The sequence below is a fragment of the Ipomoea nil genome, unplaced genomic scaffold, assembly GCF_001879475.1.
Source record: "Ipomoea nil cultivar Tokyo-kokei standard unplaced genomic scaffold, Asagao_1.1 scaffold2191, whole genome shotgun sequence".
Taxonomy (NCBI): domain Eukaryota; kingdom Viridiplantae; phylum Streptophyta; class Magnoliopsida; order Solanales; family Convolvulaceae; genus Ipomoea; species Ipomoea nil.
Genome location: NW_017618619.1, coordinates 269,489 through 284,702, shown reverse-complemented (window position 1 = coordinate 284,702; position 15,214 = coordinate 269,489). Strand labels below are relative to the sequence as shown.

Genomic DNA, 15,214 nt, shown 5'->3' with positions numbered 1-15,214 from the left:
TCGTTTTTCTCATTTCTACATGGTTTTGACTCTTGTTAGAACCCTAGACACTCTCATTGACTTCCCTTCATATTTTTAGGTTAAATTAGGCTTAGATTTATGTTTCTTTACACTTTTGAAGCTTGTAATCTTGGATTTGAAGCTTGGATTCCAACATTTCAAGATTCCACCATCCATTTTCAATAGAGAAGCGTTCTTTCCCTTATCTCTTTCTTTTGCAAGATTTATGTTTAATGCTAGTGTTTTTGTGTTCTTTATGCTATTTAATCATGAGTAGTTAGTTTTTGGACTTGAGTTAGGGTTGTATTTTCTATCTTGATGCTTGATTTGTGATTATTGCAAAAAAAGGGGAAGAACTCCAACCTAGGGTTCATGTGTTTGTGAAGGTTTTGTATTTATATCTTGTTAATGCTTGATGTACACAGTCATTAACTTGTTTTTGGAGGATTCCTTGCCTCAACGAGAGTTGGGTGATGAATCCAAGCCACCCCTTGCATAGACCCGATTTCTTCCTACGAAAATAGGGGAAATTGGGGGCTTTAGATGATTTGTATGCTTGATGGGCTTGGAATTGATTCACCACGAAAGTGGGACAATTCCTTGTTCTAATCCTTGTTTATTAATCACGAGAATGGTTCGTAGACTAGGATACCTACGTGCATTCCCGCTTGTTTCCTTGGTTACTTGTTCTCCCTAATCCCTTAGGTTGTTAAAGCATCTAGATGATAATACTCCCTAGCTTGAGTCCTATCTCTTTATTTTGTGTTTATCTTTGTGTATATGTGTTAGTCTTATCATTTCCTTAAACTTGTAGTTTGCTTAGCTTCTTGTTGATTTCCTTATGCTAGTGCCTAATTTATTGTGATTGCATATTGTGTGCCATATCCACCAATCCCTTGAGGACGACATTTCACACCCGAGCTCACATCTTATTTTTGCTACATAAAAAATTGGCGCCGTTGCCGGGGATTGGCAACTTGGTGGTTCTATGTGATTGCTTCTTTTGCTGCATTAGAGTTTAGGGAATCTTAGGAGACTAAGTTTTGTTTTTATTTGCTTATTCGTCCTTTCAAGTTTACTTCATTTTGTTTGATTGAAAGAGATTTTGCAAGATGAACCAATGAGGATATTATAACTCTCAATCTTATGGGGTTATGGAGACTACAAGCATCAACAAGGATACTACAATGCCCTATCCATTAGTCCTTGTACAACTCAAACCCCTCCTCCAAATAGCTACCATGATGCTCAATTTCAAAATCCTTATCCACCACAATCCTACCAAGACTTACCTTGTCATTCCCAACCTCCATGCCATAATCCATATCCTCAACAATACCAAGATCCCCAATATGCTTTTTATGATCAATACCCTCAATGTTCACAAGACTACAATCCACCTCAACCTCCTTTTCCACCACAAGATTGCTCTCCAAATCCATACCCTTCACCCATTCATTACACACCATACCCCCAAGACACTCAACCCTCATATGATCATCACATCCATTCACCAAGTGTTGGGATGTTTGGAGTAGATGAGGAGACCTTGGCATTGGCTAGGCGTTGGGGAGTCACTATTGTACCCGATGATGACATTGACAATGAGGGCTATCACATGAGACCAAGTGATGTTGAATATGCCAATAATCAATGGGAACCTCAAGAGCCACTCTATCAAGAACCTCAACAAGAATTCCAACCATTTGATCAAGATCCGGAGATGAAGTTCATGATGGCCAACATGCTTATGCAATTGAATGAGCAACAAGTTCAACTAGACAACAGGATGGCTCAAATACAAGGTTTGACAACTCAAGAACTCGTTCAAGAATTGTCTTCCAATGTAGATGTTCTACAATAGTTGCTCTTGCCAAATGAAGGTCATGTGGTTGAAGAAAATGAAAAGGAGGGTGAGGACCTTGAAGATGAAGATGATGCGGTTATTGATGAGTGCATTGAGATGGAGACACCAAGTTGGGGTGAAAGTGTAGACTTGCAAGGGGATAATGGTGATGAGGATCAACTTGAAGATGATCCAATTGAAGAAGTGCTCAATGAAGATGAAATTGATGAAATATGTGGCACAAACAAAGATTGCTCTTCAGTGGATGACACTCCCTTGGGTGAGAACTTTAGAATAACTTGGGAACCGGGAGGTGTCAATGTTTATGAAAGTGGAGGCCCTCATTGGCCTATTTTCATATCCAAGGATTCTTCTTTTGTTTATGGGTGAGAACTTTAGAATAAATACTACTTTTGATTCAATGAGTTATTACACTACTAAAAGTTTTACTTTGTCATACTTTATTAATTAGCACCTATGGCCTAATGGATAAGGCGCTTGACTTCTAATCAAGCGATTGTGGGTTCGAGTCCCACTAGGTGTGTCTTATTTGGGGCAGTTAGCCCCCGTGTCAACAATTGGACGACTCATGTTGCTGACTTTGATACGGACAATCACGACTGCCACTGCCACGGTTCTGTCCAGCTACCGGAGCGCCGTTGCCCCCACTGCCAATTAGCCATATCTTGCAAAGAAAACGGAGATCAAATCACATATGCGTGTCGATGTTGTTGCTGCTAATTATCATTCCCAAATTAAACGCTCTTCACTTTTGAAGCAAAAAAGGGTGCGCCATTGAAAACAAGGCCACGTGAAGCAATACCTTTACAAAATTTTGCATCATTGAATTAAACACTGCAATAATTCTGATTTGATGCCAAAACGGTAATCCCTTCTACTCCATGAAAAAGCATGACATCCCTTCTACACACCAGCAGCATTCCTATCCTCTTCCAAGTGGGAATCCAAGTGATCTATATTAGGTTAGGTTGGAGAACACTTTTGTATGTATCTCCAGTGCCTGTTCTTGAGGATGGTCCTGACTGTTCATTTACATGTTGAACCACCATCAGTAGGCTGCATATAGGTTGATAATTAACGAGTTCCACATATATATATATATATATATATATATATATATATATATATATATATATATATGGAGAAACTTGCTCCTCATAAATAGATGGTAAAAGTTGAAAATGTTGAGAGTGGGATTTGAACCCACGCCCTTTCGGACGAAAATTGTATTCTGACACCTTAAACCAACTCGACCATCTCAACATTGTTGTTTGAGCTTATACTAGTAATCTAATATATAGAATAATTGTTTCTTCAATAACTTACTAAATTTATATTTACTGTAGATTTTGTCCCTTAGTTGTAAAATTTTTTCTTAAAGTAGTCTTTTTAGTCCATTACAACAAAATTTGTCAAAAAATTTTGAACTCTTATTTTGTAAGGTTACTTTGATCGCAAGTTTTCTTCTACACATTTCTTTATTCAAAACGTATTTCATTTTCAACTCAAAAAATCATAACTATTATACTAACTTGATATCTTTTATCAAATAACACTAGACATATTTGAGCACTTCTTGAGTTAAAATGACATAGGTTGAGTAATGAGATACAAAAGATAAAGATTGATACCTAGATCAGATAACAAAATCGATCTTGCAAAACTACGATTTCAAAAAATTTTATTTAGAACAACCATGATTTGTCTATGAGGAGCTAAAAATGTTACACCAGACTCATGGACCAAAATTGATATTTCTCATTTTCTTTTAACGGATATAATTGTATAAAGAAAACAACCATTTATTCATTTAAGGGAAACTTGTTGTTTATGCCCCTCCAGAATATGTCAACTATCAATATCACTCTTGAATAATTAGTGGTGTAAATGTTGCCCCTCAATTTTCAAAACGGTAAATATATTGCCCCTCTCGTACGGTACGAGAGGGGCAATATATTTACCGTTTTGAAAATTGAGGGGCAACATTTACACTACGGGAGACAATATATGTACCATTTTGAAAATTGAGGGGAAACATTTACACCACTAATAATTAAGGGGTAACATTGATAGTTAGCATATAGTGGAGCATAAATTAAAATTTTCCCTTCATAATAATTTTTAATTAAATATTTTAAGGTCACAATTGAAAGATTAATAAAAATATAACATTCCTTATAAGTGAACTATAAATTTGTATTTTATAAAAATGGATTGCTTTTTTTTTTTTTTTTTTTTTTTTTCAATTATTTATCTACAAATGAGAAATTATTGAGTTGACAAAAAGTGTGATTATAAATTTTATTTCAAACCTATGAGAAAAGTAATAGTCAATAGAAAAATATTTTTGATTTGTTAAGACTTAATTAAGAGAAAATGTATCAGGTAACAATAGTTCTAGGCTTCTAGCTATGTCTATATTATAGTTCTAGCTTATTTAAAAGCGATGTATTTATTTGCTCTAGATCCTAAATGTTTCAATTGCATGATAATGTACAAAACTTTTCTCCACTGCGTTGGGGATTATTGTTTATTTAGAGAAACTTAGGAAAATGTTTGTCTGCATAATTGTGGTCTTCTATTACTGGTAATATGGAGGACTGAGTTATAGATAATGTTGCAAGTCAAGCATATGTGGAAAATATTTCATGGAGTCTATTTCTGTTATGGGACTTTAGACTATTTGTTGGGATTAGAGGTGGACGTTTTGAGATTCAGTTTCGGTTTTAATATTTTGATATTAAAAAAATGATACCATACGGTTTAAAATTATAATTCAATTCGGTTTCTGTTCGATTTTAGTTCGGAATTAGTTTGAATTGGTATTCGGTTTGGTTTTAGAACCCCTACTTTTATCATTTCCTAATTTTCCAAACACACTATCAAACAATACATATTCACGTAGTCTAAATCCAAATTCTAAATATTATATAACAAAATAGCAATCCAAAGTTCAAACACACTAATAAGTACTAATTCCCTTTAAACATCAGTTGGCTTTTTTCTCTAACCGACTCTTCAGTTGGCTCATTTGGAATGTTTTGGTGACAACATGAAGAATCATCCATCTGTATAGTTAATATTTAGATAACAAGTGTCAAATATTGTATAATTAATTTTTAGACACAATTCTTCATTTCTTGGCAAAATATATTTCCATTGCACTGAAAATCAAAATTAGAATGATGTTGAAGCACATTAATGGCATATAAACATGAAACTAAGGAAATTACTGAATATTGTAAGAATAACTCAAATTAGAGATAATTGTGAGGCAAAAAATAATTGCGGCAAACAACAAAAGTGCAAAGTAGAGAATATGCCATAAAGAAATCATATTTAAAAGGGATACAGTTAGAATAGGAGCTGAACGACAAAGCAGGCATCAAGGAGATTAGATTTACTATTTTATTATTATTATTATTTTTATTATTTTAAAGAAAAAACTAAACCATACTTCAGTTCGGTTAGTTTTTTTACCGAATAGCTCGGTTCGGACAGAGATGGATTTCTCCGGAAACCTTGATGGAGCGCATCCAGTGGGTCGCGTCGGCGATGAGGGCTGACTAGGATATGAATGGAAAGAGTGTCTAGAATATGGTCAAGTTTGTAGACTTTGTCACCTTCGCTTTTGACCTCGAAACCTGGGGGTTGTTCGACATAAACTTCTTCTTCGAGTAGTCCATTTAAGAATGCAATTTTCACGTCCATTTGGTAAACGATAAAATCTTTGTGTGCGGCATAGGCTATGACAATCCTTATTGCTTTGAGTCGTGCTACGAGTGCAAAGGTTTCATTAAAATCTATTCCTTTCTCCTCAGAGTATCCCTTTGCAACGAGCATTGCTTTATTCCTAACAATCACGCCTTCTTCGTTTGCTTTGTTCCGGAAGACCCATTTAGTTCCTACGACATTGTGGTTCGTTGGTCTTGGAACAAGTTCCCAAACGTCATTCCGCTTGAATTGATCGAGTTCCTCTTGCATGGCGTCAATCCAACTACGATCATTTAAAGCTTCGTACACTTCTTTTGGTTCAATTTGAGATAGATAACATGTGAACAACGCTTCCATGGTAGATGATCTTGTTTTCACGGCATCTCGAACATTTCCGATAACTAATTCTGGTGGGTAATTTTTGAGCCATCTTAAGTCTGGTTCAAATGGGTGCATGGTACTGGGTGGATCCATTGGTTGAGAAGTGGTAGCACTGGTTCGAATTTCTCTTTGAAATTGATTTCCAACTTCTCCCGTAATTGCATCCAAGGGTTGATTTGCAATTTTCATACCAACTGCATCCCTGGGTTGATTTGCAATTTCAATACCAACTGCATCCCTAACTTCATTTTTTACTGGATGAGAGATAGGATTTTCTAGAGAGTTAATTTCCAACTCATCCATTCCCTGCAAAATATTATCTTCACACGTATCATCAGTATCACAAAAATCAATCTAACACTTGTTACCATTTTGCTCAATATCCTCGCCATTTTCGTCCAGAGCATCATATTGACGTGTGACTTTTCATCAAATACCACGTGTATGGATTCTTCAGCCACCATTGTTCTTTTATTCAAAACTCTGAATACTTTGCTGGTAGTCAAATATCCAAGAAAAATTCCTTCATCTGCACGCTCGTCAAAAGCTTTTAGATGCAATTTATCATTAATATGAATAAAGCACTTGCATCCAAAAATATGAAAATAACCAATATTTGGTTTTCTCCCTTTGAATAGCTCATATGGCGTCTTGCTATACTGCTTGTGGATCATGCTTCGATTTTGAGTGTAACAGGCAGTGTTGATAGCTTCCGCCCAATATCTTTTTCGGGAGACCGGCGACACTAATCATCACTCGTACGGCTTCGTTAAGCGTCCGGTTTCTTTTTTCGGCAACACCGTTTTGTTGTGGTGTTCTCGCGGCAGATAGTTGATGAGAAATTCCTTGTGAATTGCAAAAAGCTTGTATCACACCATTCACGAACTCGGTTCCACGATCCGTTCGAATTTTTGATATTTGCAAATATTTCTCATTTTGAAGTTGCTTCAATAGCTTTGGCAACACTTGCTCAACTTCATTCTTCTTCTTGAGAAACTCAGTCCAAGTGTACCTGGAAAAAAAAAAGTACAAAAATACTGCTACATGTTGCCATGCATCAACCTTTTTTATTACACTTTGCAAGCTTACAGTACAAATAAACAACTAACAATAATAATATAAAAAATTATTTTCCACATAGTATGCCACATCACTTTGCAAGTCCCATTCTTTCAGAGATAAAGTTAGTCTAACATACTTTTTCTTCATAGTCACCATTATAAAATCTATATCTACAATAACTAGTTTTTTACGCGCGTTTTGCGAATGGGATAATACGCAATGATTATTTATAAATAAGTAATTCAAAGTATAACAGTTCAAGATTATACAGGAGATGCATGAACATCGGTAGTTGAATGTTGGATTTGTTTATTTAAATAAGTAATTCAAATTATATAAATGCAAGATAATATATGAGAGATTGATTATAATTGCCACTGAAATTAATGTTTGCAATTTTGTAATAACGCTAATTTAAAAATGATAGTCTAAATAAATACGTAGTACTACTTTTGGTTCAATGAGTTAGTACACTACTAAAAGTTTTACTTTGTCATACTTTATTAATTAGCACCTATGGCTTAATGGATAAAACACTTGACTTTTAATCAAGCGATTGTGGGTTTGAATCCCTATGGTGTGTCTTATTTGGGGTTATTTGGTTCAAGTTATATAATATAACCATGGGAATGTGAGATTTCGAATGTCACATTCCAATGTTTGGTTTAAGTTATATCTTGTTTATCCAAGCGAAAACATTCCCTCCACATATCACGCATACATCTTCTTCTATTTGCCATTTTCACTAGGCAAATTCTTGATTTTAGGCTTGATATCTTCTTCATCCAATTTTTCTTTTCTTGATCTATGACTCGACTAGTCTAACTAAAATAAAATTGGGGGTTATATGATTTACAATTTGGCATATCAAAATTTGTTACAATTTATTCCTAACAATTTCTCCCCTAATTTTGATAATGCCAAAACTTATACTCAAACATTGACTTTAAGTCTTGAAAAAATAATTTCAATTATTGCTCAATTTTATTTTGACCAAGCCAAGATGAGTTTGACAAAATATTTCTAGGGAAAACTCTGTGAATTAAGGACAAAATATTTATAAATTAAAAAAATATATATTATACTTTAAGGACCAAAAAAAAAATGAAAAAAAAAAGAAGAAACGTTTAGTGCCCAATTATAGCGTTGTGTAAATTTAATTTTCAAATTATTTGTGAAGGGATAAATTTGGTCCTTGAAATTTGTAAAAAAAAAAAAAAACCTTAAAACTAAATTTACCGTTTTACTAAAAATTTAAGGGTTAAATCAATATTATAAATAATTAAGAGATTAAGTCATAGTTAAAAGTGTGATTTGATAAAGGTAGACGCGTTGCTTGTTTAGGATGAAGTCAAAACCAAATCAGAATTCATCCTTAAAGTGTCAAATCCTTCCTCAATTCGGACTTGAATTGTATCCACCCCTTTTTCTTTTTTAGTAAGGAGAGGAACTCAAGCCGCATCTTGCTCAACCCGATTTATTTCTATGAAAGTAGGGAAAATCGGGAATTTATATGCTTTAGTGCTTGTAGAGCTTGGGATTGATACACTATGATAGTGGAGCAATACCTTGTTCTAATCCTTGTTTACTTGCTCATGAAAGATTACGATTCCTTTGTGCATAACCGTTTGATCCATTGGTTAATTGTTCTTCCCTAATCTCTTAGGCTGTTAAGGCATCTAGAAGGTGATATCCCCTAATTTGAGCCACATCCTTTACTATTGTGTTTTCTTGTGTTTTAATAGTGTTAACTGTACTTGTGCTAGACTTTCAATCTATTGATGATAATTGCTCACTCATGAATATGAGTTGCTTGGATTTTTGTGGAGTTCAAAATTTTAGTGCCTAGAACCTTAGTTATCTCACAAGTACACGTCATAGTCCCAATCCTTTGCAGAATGACATTATCACCCGTTATCTCACATCTTTTCTGTAATATCAACTTTTTGGTACCGTGGCCGGGAAATCGTATCCACCTTTTAACACTATGTTTATGCTTGTAATACTCTCTTACTTTTAAAAATAGATCATACTTCTATATCATCAAATTTGTAATTTCTTCATTATTTTTTCTACACTTCAGCAATACTCTCCCACTTTTAAAAGTCGTCATACTCTCACATTGTATCAAAAAATAATTTTAAAAAATAATAAAATAATAAAATAATAAATAATAAATAAAGTACGAATATAATAATAATAATAATAATAATAATAATAATAATAATAATAATAATAATAATAATAATAAGTTAAAAATAAAGTATAAAAATACTGCTACATGTTTCCATGCATCAACCCTTTTTATTACACTTTGCAAGCTTGCAGTACAAATAAACAACTAACAATAATAATATAAAAAATTATTTTCCACATAGCATGCCACATCACTTTGCAAGTCCCATTCTTTCAGGGATAAAGTTAGCCTAACAGTCAGTACTTTTTCTTCATAGTCACCATTATAAAATCTATATCTACAATAACTAGTTTTTTACGCGTGTTGTGCGAATGAGATAATACCCAATGATTATTTATAAATAAGTAATTCAAAGTATAACAGTTCAAGATTATACAGGAGATGCATGAACATCGGTAGTTGAATGTTGTATTTGTTTATTTAAATAAGTAATGCAAAGTATATAAATCCAAGATAATATATGAGAGATTGATTATAATTGCCACTGAAATAAATGTTTGCAATTTTGTAATAACGCTAGTCTAAAAATGATAGTCTAAATAAATACGTAGTACTACTTTTGGTTCAATGAGTTATTACACTACTAAAAGTTTTACTTTGTTATACTTTTTTAATTAGCACTCATGGCCTAATGGATAAGGCGCTTGACTTCTAATCAAGCGATTGTGGGTTCGAGTCCCACTAGGTGTGTTTTTATTAGGGGTCGTTTTGTTCAAGTTATATAATATAACTAAGGGAATGTGAGATTCCGAATGTCACATTAAGAGAATGTGATTTCCTTACTTCTCTTAGGTTTTGTAAGATTCCCGTGCATAATTTCTATTTTTTACATTTTAATTCTAATTAGTATTTGTATGAAATATATAGTATATTTTATGTTAGCTTATTATATGTATCATATTTAATTATTTTTATAATTATATATTTTATTTTATTTCTTATTACGTCATCTAAGCTTATAAAGTAATTTTGTTTTTCAAGTTCAAACTAATATAAGTTTCCTTTGTCTTATTTATTTTAAAATTTATATATTGAAATACACGAAAATATGTTAAGGGTATTAAAATAAAAAAGTAATATCGCATAATAACATAACTCCTAAATCAAACATGGTTATATTACATACTTCAGATTTAACCACACACAGGAATCTAACACTCTCAGCAGTCTAACATTCCCTAAGGTAATCTAACATTCCGTGAACCAAACGTCCCCTTAGAGTTATCCTGTTATAACTCAATCACTTGTTCATATTTGACATTGATAGTTTTAATAAATATATAACATATTTTATATTATAACTTTGATATTTAGTTACAAGATGAGTATATGGTCCATCCATTTTCATAGTAGAAAAATGTGGAATAAAGAGAGGAAAATTAAATACTAATTACCCAAAAATCAAAACAAAAGGGGATGCTACCCAGTAGCTACCCTCAATAGAGCAACTACACGGGAATAAACTAACAAAACGTATCGTCATCATACATCATTAAGGGCCCACAAACTCAATATCAGGAGTCTAAGCTCAACTCGACACAAGAAATAACGCTCACATGCCTAAGTGTCAATGCACTACAAAACATAATAAGGATCAACTAGACTGCGCAAGTCTATTATCAAGATTAGTTTAAGAGGTTTGACAAATACTAGAACTAGAACCCAAAACTCTATACTACGTCTAGCTATATATAACGCGCTCAGCAATCATCGGTCAAACCTGAAAGGGGTTAAGTAAAAAGGTATACAAAATTAACCTGTTAGCACGAATGCTAGGTATACACCACTCTACCCTGTAAAATACATATAGATATAGATTGGACAATCGTTTGTTATCATATAACACGTTAATCCAATCAAGATCATAGATATAAGTCAAATAGGTTCACATGTATATAAATATACATATATAATAATAATAATACTTATCTATAAGTATAAAGCTCGCATGCAAGTGTAATCCATATACAAGCACTTATAAAATTCTGTACCTTATGAGTATGAATTTTGTACTTAGAGCAAATTAGGAATTGCCTCTTTGATAGGCAAATTATATCGTGCACCGCGGTGCATAATCGATTATGCACCGCGCATCAAAACGACGTCGTTTTGTTTAATGAAAATAAACGGCATCCGTTTCCCGTCGTTCCGCACCATTCCGTAAAAAGTAACTATGTTATTCAGTTTCATTTTGTATACACTGTAGTTCCAGTTCAACATAACTACAGTTTCATTTCGATATAACTACATTTTCATTCGATATTTATAGACTCAAATATGTGAAAATGTTATTTAATTTTATTTTATATACACTATAGTTTTATTAAGACACAACTACATGATCATTTTGATATAATTACAGCTTCATTGTACAATATACACACAAATATGTGAAATATTATTCAGTTTCATATTATATACATGGCAGTTTCATTTCACCACAACTACAGTATCATTTTGATATAACTGTAGTTTCATTTGATAATATAAAAATAGTACGTGATAAAATGTCGATTTAGATATATTATAGTGTCAGTTTAGATACACTGTAGTATTAGTTGATAATTAACATACAAAAAAATGTGCGCTCCGTTAACACTAACGGCGCACCGTTTTTTTATTGAAAGAAACAGCGCCTTTTTGACCGCAGTCCCTGATATAATGACCCTCTTTGATAACACTAGTCTTTAAAAAAAAATTAATATTCATTCTTTTTAATTTTATTATTAATATTCATTCTTTTTTAATATTATTATTATTATTATTATTATTATTATTATTATTATTATTATTATATTAAATAATCTAATTTTGATTTTTAAAATCTTAATGAATTACTTTAGCCCAAAAAAGAAAATAGGTATATAGATTAGTGCAACAAATTTAAAATTTAGAAAGAGTCAATAATACTAGTTCTTAATTGAAATTAAAATTATGTTAGTAATATAAGTTGTATTAAATGTTTGTTCACTGTGTTGTTTGTGTTATATCTTTACATTTTTTTTATACCATTGACACTTTTTTCTTTTTATAATTTTCTTTATTATTATTCCTTAAATGCAATAAAAAAAAATTGTTAATGATTAGAAAGCATTAAGTGCGTCAATGATCTTATGGTCTAATAACACCAAGTTACTCTTCTATATGGGAGGTTGTGGGTTCGGGCCTCAGTGGTAAACAGTTATGAACATGCATGGGGTAACTAGGGCTTTAAAGTGGTAGACAATTTTGAGAGTAAGTGGAACATCTGTTTTTTATGCTTGAAAACCAACGGATATGATCTAGGAGCTTGTTTTAATCAATACATGGAACGTTTTAATAAGCAGACAAAGTGTGGAAAACTAGCATCAATATAACTCGGGGGTTGCTTCATATAAACAGTTTCGTCCAAATTTCCATTTAAAAAAGCATTATGCACATCTAGCTGCTTGATAACCCATCCAGATGATAAAGCTAAGGATAATAGAAGCCTTACAGTTGTGGGTTTCACCACTGGACTGAATTTATCAACGAAATCCTGACCTGGAACTTGATTGAAACCTTTTGCTACTAACCTGGCTTTGTGCTTCTCAATAGTTCCATCCGCCTTCCTTTTCGTGTGAAACACCCATTTACACCCAATAATATTCATACTTGTGGTGGAAGGAACTAGGGACTAAGTCTGATTATGTTGTAGAGCATTAAATTCTTGGTCCATAGCTTCACGCCACTCAGGATATTTATTAGCTTAAGTGTAACACGTAGGTTCTGTAGGACAAACCTGAGCAGCCAGAGCCATAGGAGGAGCCTGAGACTTACTGCAAGTTGCCATAGAGTCAGTGCGGATGGTTGGCCTCATCGATTTGCCACGCGGACGCCGTGCAGCCTCTACAGGTTCGGCCGAGGATGACGTAGGCTGGACGGAATCAGCTTGCATGGGCTCGTCCGGCAACACGGGCTTTGGCGGCGAATCTAGATGCACGGAATTTGATGCAGCATTGCTGACGTCATGGTGGAGAATATATTCCGCCAGTGAGCAGTCTGAGTAGGTGGTGCAGCCTGCAAGGAAGATTTAGTAGTAAAAGGAAATACGTTTTCATCAAATCTGACAAGCCTGCATTTGTAAATCTTATTAGTCTATAACTCCATGCACCTATACCCCCTAAAAGACTCAAGATAACCTAGGAAGACACAAGGAGAAGACCTGTATGACATTTTGTGACGATTGTATGGTCTTAAGTGAGGATAACACAGACAGCCAAAGACACGGAGAAAAGAATAGGAAGGGGGAGACTTGTGCAACACATGATGAGGACTAGAATTGGTTAAGACACTAGAAGGCATTTCATTAATCAAATAAACAGTAGTCTCAAAAGCAAAATCCCAAAAATGATACGGAATAGAGGCATGAGCCATAAGAGTGAGCCCAATTTCAGCAATGTGCCTGTGTTTCCGTTCAACACATCCATTTTACTCGTGAGTATATGCACATGATTGTCTATGATTAATGCCTAGTTGTTCAAATGAGGAATGTAATTTCTTATATTCAGCTCCTAGATCAGATTGAAAGGACTTGATTTTAGGATTAAATGAACGCTCAACTAAAGCACGAAAATGATCAAATATGGCATAAAGATTAGCTTTTTGCTTCATAGGAAAGTACCAAGTGTAACGAGAATAATCATCAACAAAGATGACAAAATAACGACAAGCATTAGAAGATAGCAAATGAGCTAATCCCCAAATATCAATGTATATCAAATCAAGAATGTCTGAAGTGCTAGACTCAACACGTGCCAAAGGGAAACGTGTAGATTTATCCAATTGACACGATGAACATAAATTAGAATCACAATGAATACTACGAGTAGACCCACTAATCGAACATGACGGAAGAATTTGACTCAGGACACGCTGATGAGGATGACCCATCATGCCAAATCGAAGCGGAAGCACTAGCGGAGAGAAAAAGAAACACAGAAAGATGTGAATTTAGAACAGGTAAAGTGTATAGGCCACCCGAACTACTGCCTCGTAGGAGGATTTCCTTGGTGGTGATATCTTTCACAAGAAAAAAGGAAGGATGAAACTCAAAGAACACATTGTTATCTGTAGCAGAACGTTGAACAGATAATAAAGAGGTAGACAGACCAGGAACATGCACTATATCAGACGTAAAAAACCAAGAAGGGGTATCAAAACTAGCATGACCAACACGACTAATAGAGAGGCACATACCATCACCGACACGTAAAGTGTCATTACCAGTACTGTGTACTTCTCCGAGGTAGAAATGGCTGCTACGTTTGGAGTTGCATGAATTGTGGCTCCAGCTTCCGGAACCCAAGTATGAGAGTTTGACGAGGTTTTAACACACCCAAACCATCTTGAAACACCAAATTAGACTGCAAACTTGGAGCCCCTGAATAACGCTGAAAACAACTGGCTCCCGTGTGATCCAAACCTTTACAAATTTGACACTGATCATCATAGCGCCGAAAAGCGTTAGCTCCCTTGTGACCGAAACCTTTACAAATTTGACATTGATCATCATAGCGCTGAAAACAATTGGATCCTGTGTGACCAAAACCATTACAAATTTGACATTGAACATTAAAGCCATGACTGTCACATTGCTGACTTCGATATGGATGATCACGATTCCAACTTCCACTGCCTCGGTTCTGTCCAGCGACCGAAGCGCAACTGCCCCTTTGCCAATTAGCCATATATTGCAAAGAAAACGGAGATCAAGCTACTATGATTCAAATCACCGAGGAGAGAAAAATCTGTTGGAAAAATAGCATTAAAATGGCATGTTATGTGGCTATTTTGGGGTACAACTATCAGTGGGGTCCACTTCTGATTTGGGTCGGGTCAAAGTGGATTCGAGTTCTTCGTAGTGAGACGAAGATATTGATATATTGTACGCTCAAAATGGATAATGGGTGAATGAGATATTGATTCTCAAAGTAGACCCATTGAGTTGGAAAAAATGAAGGGGAAAAGTGAGC

The 15,214-nt window shown here is 34.2% G+C and overlaps 2 long non-coding RNA genes and 2 other non-coding genes across 4 annotated transcripts in view; 3 read left to right on the top strand and 1 right to left on the bottom strand.

The window, feature by feature from the left end:
* The window catches only part of LOC109150055, a 20,467-nt gene extending 14,724 nt beyond the window's left edge, over positions 1–5,743 (bottom strand). The window contains exons 1-2 of the long non-coding RNA XR_002049080.1: positions 5,732–5,743; positions 3,596–3,601 (exon numbers count right to left, since the gene is read on the bottom strand). This is a non-coding gene — a long non-coding RNA (uncharacterized LOC109150055). The remainder of the gene's footprint in view (positions 1–3,595; positions 3,602–5,731) is intronic.
* Positions 1,309–15,214, top strand: LOC109150054. Its single transcript, XR_002049079.1, has 3 exons — positions 1,309–1,527; positions 4,277–4,280; positions 15,202–15,214. It is a non-coding gene; the product is annotated as an uncharacterized LOC109150054 (long non-coding RNA).
* On the top strand, positions 2,318–2,390 carry TRNAR-UCU. Its single transcript has one exon. It is a non-coding gene; the product is annotated as a tRNA-Arg (tRNA).
* TRNAR-UCU lies at positions 9,839–9,911 on the top strand. The gene has a single exon. It is a non-coding gene; the product is annotated as a tRNA-Arg (tRNA).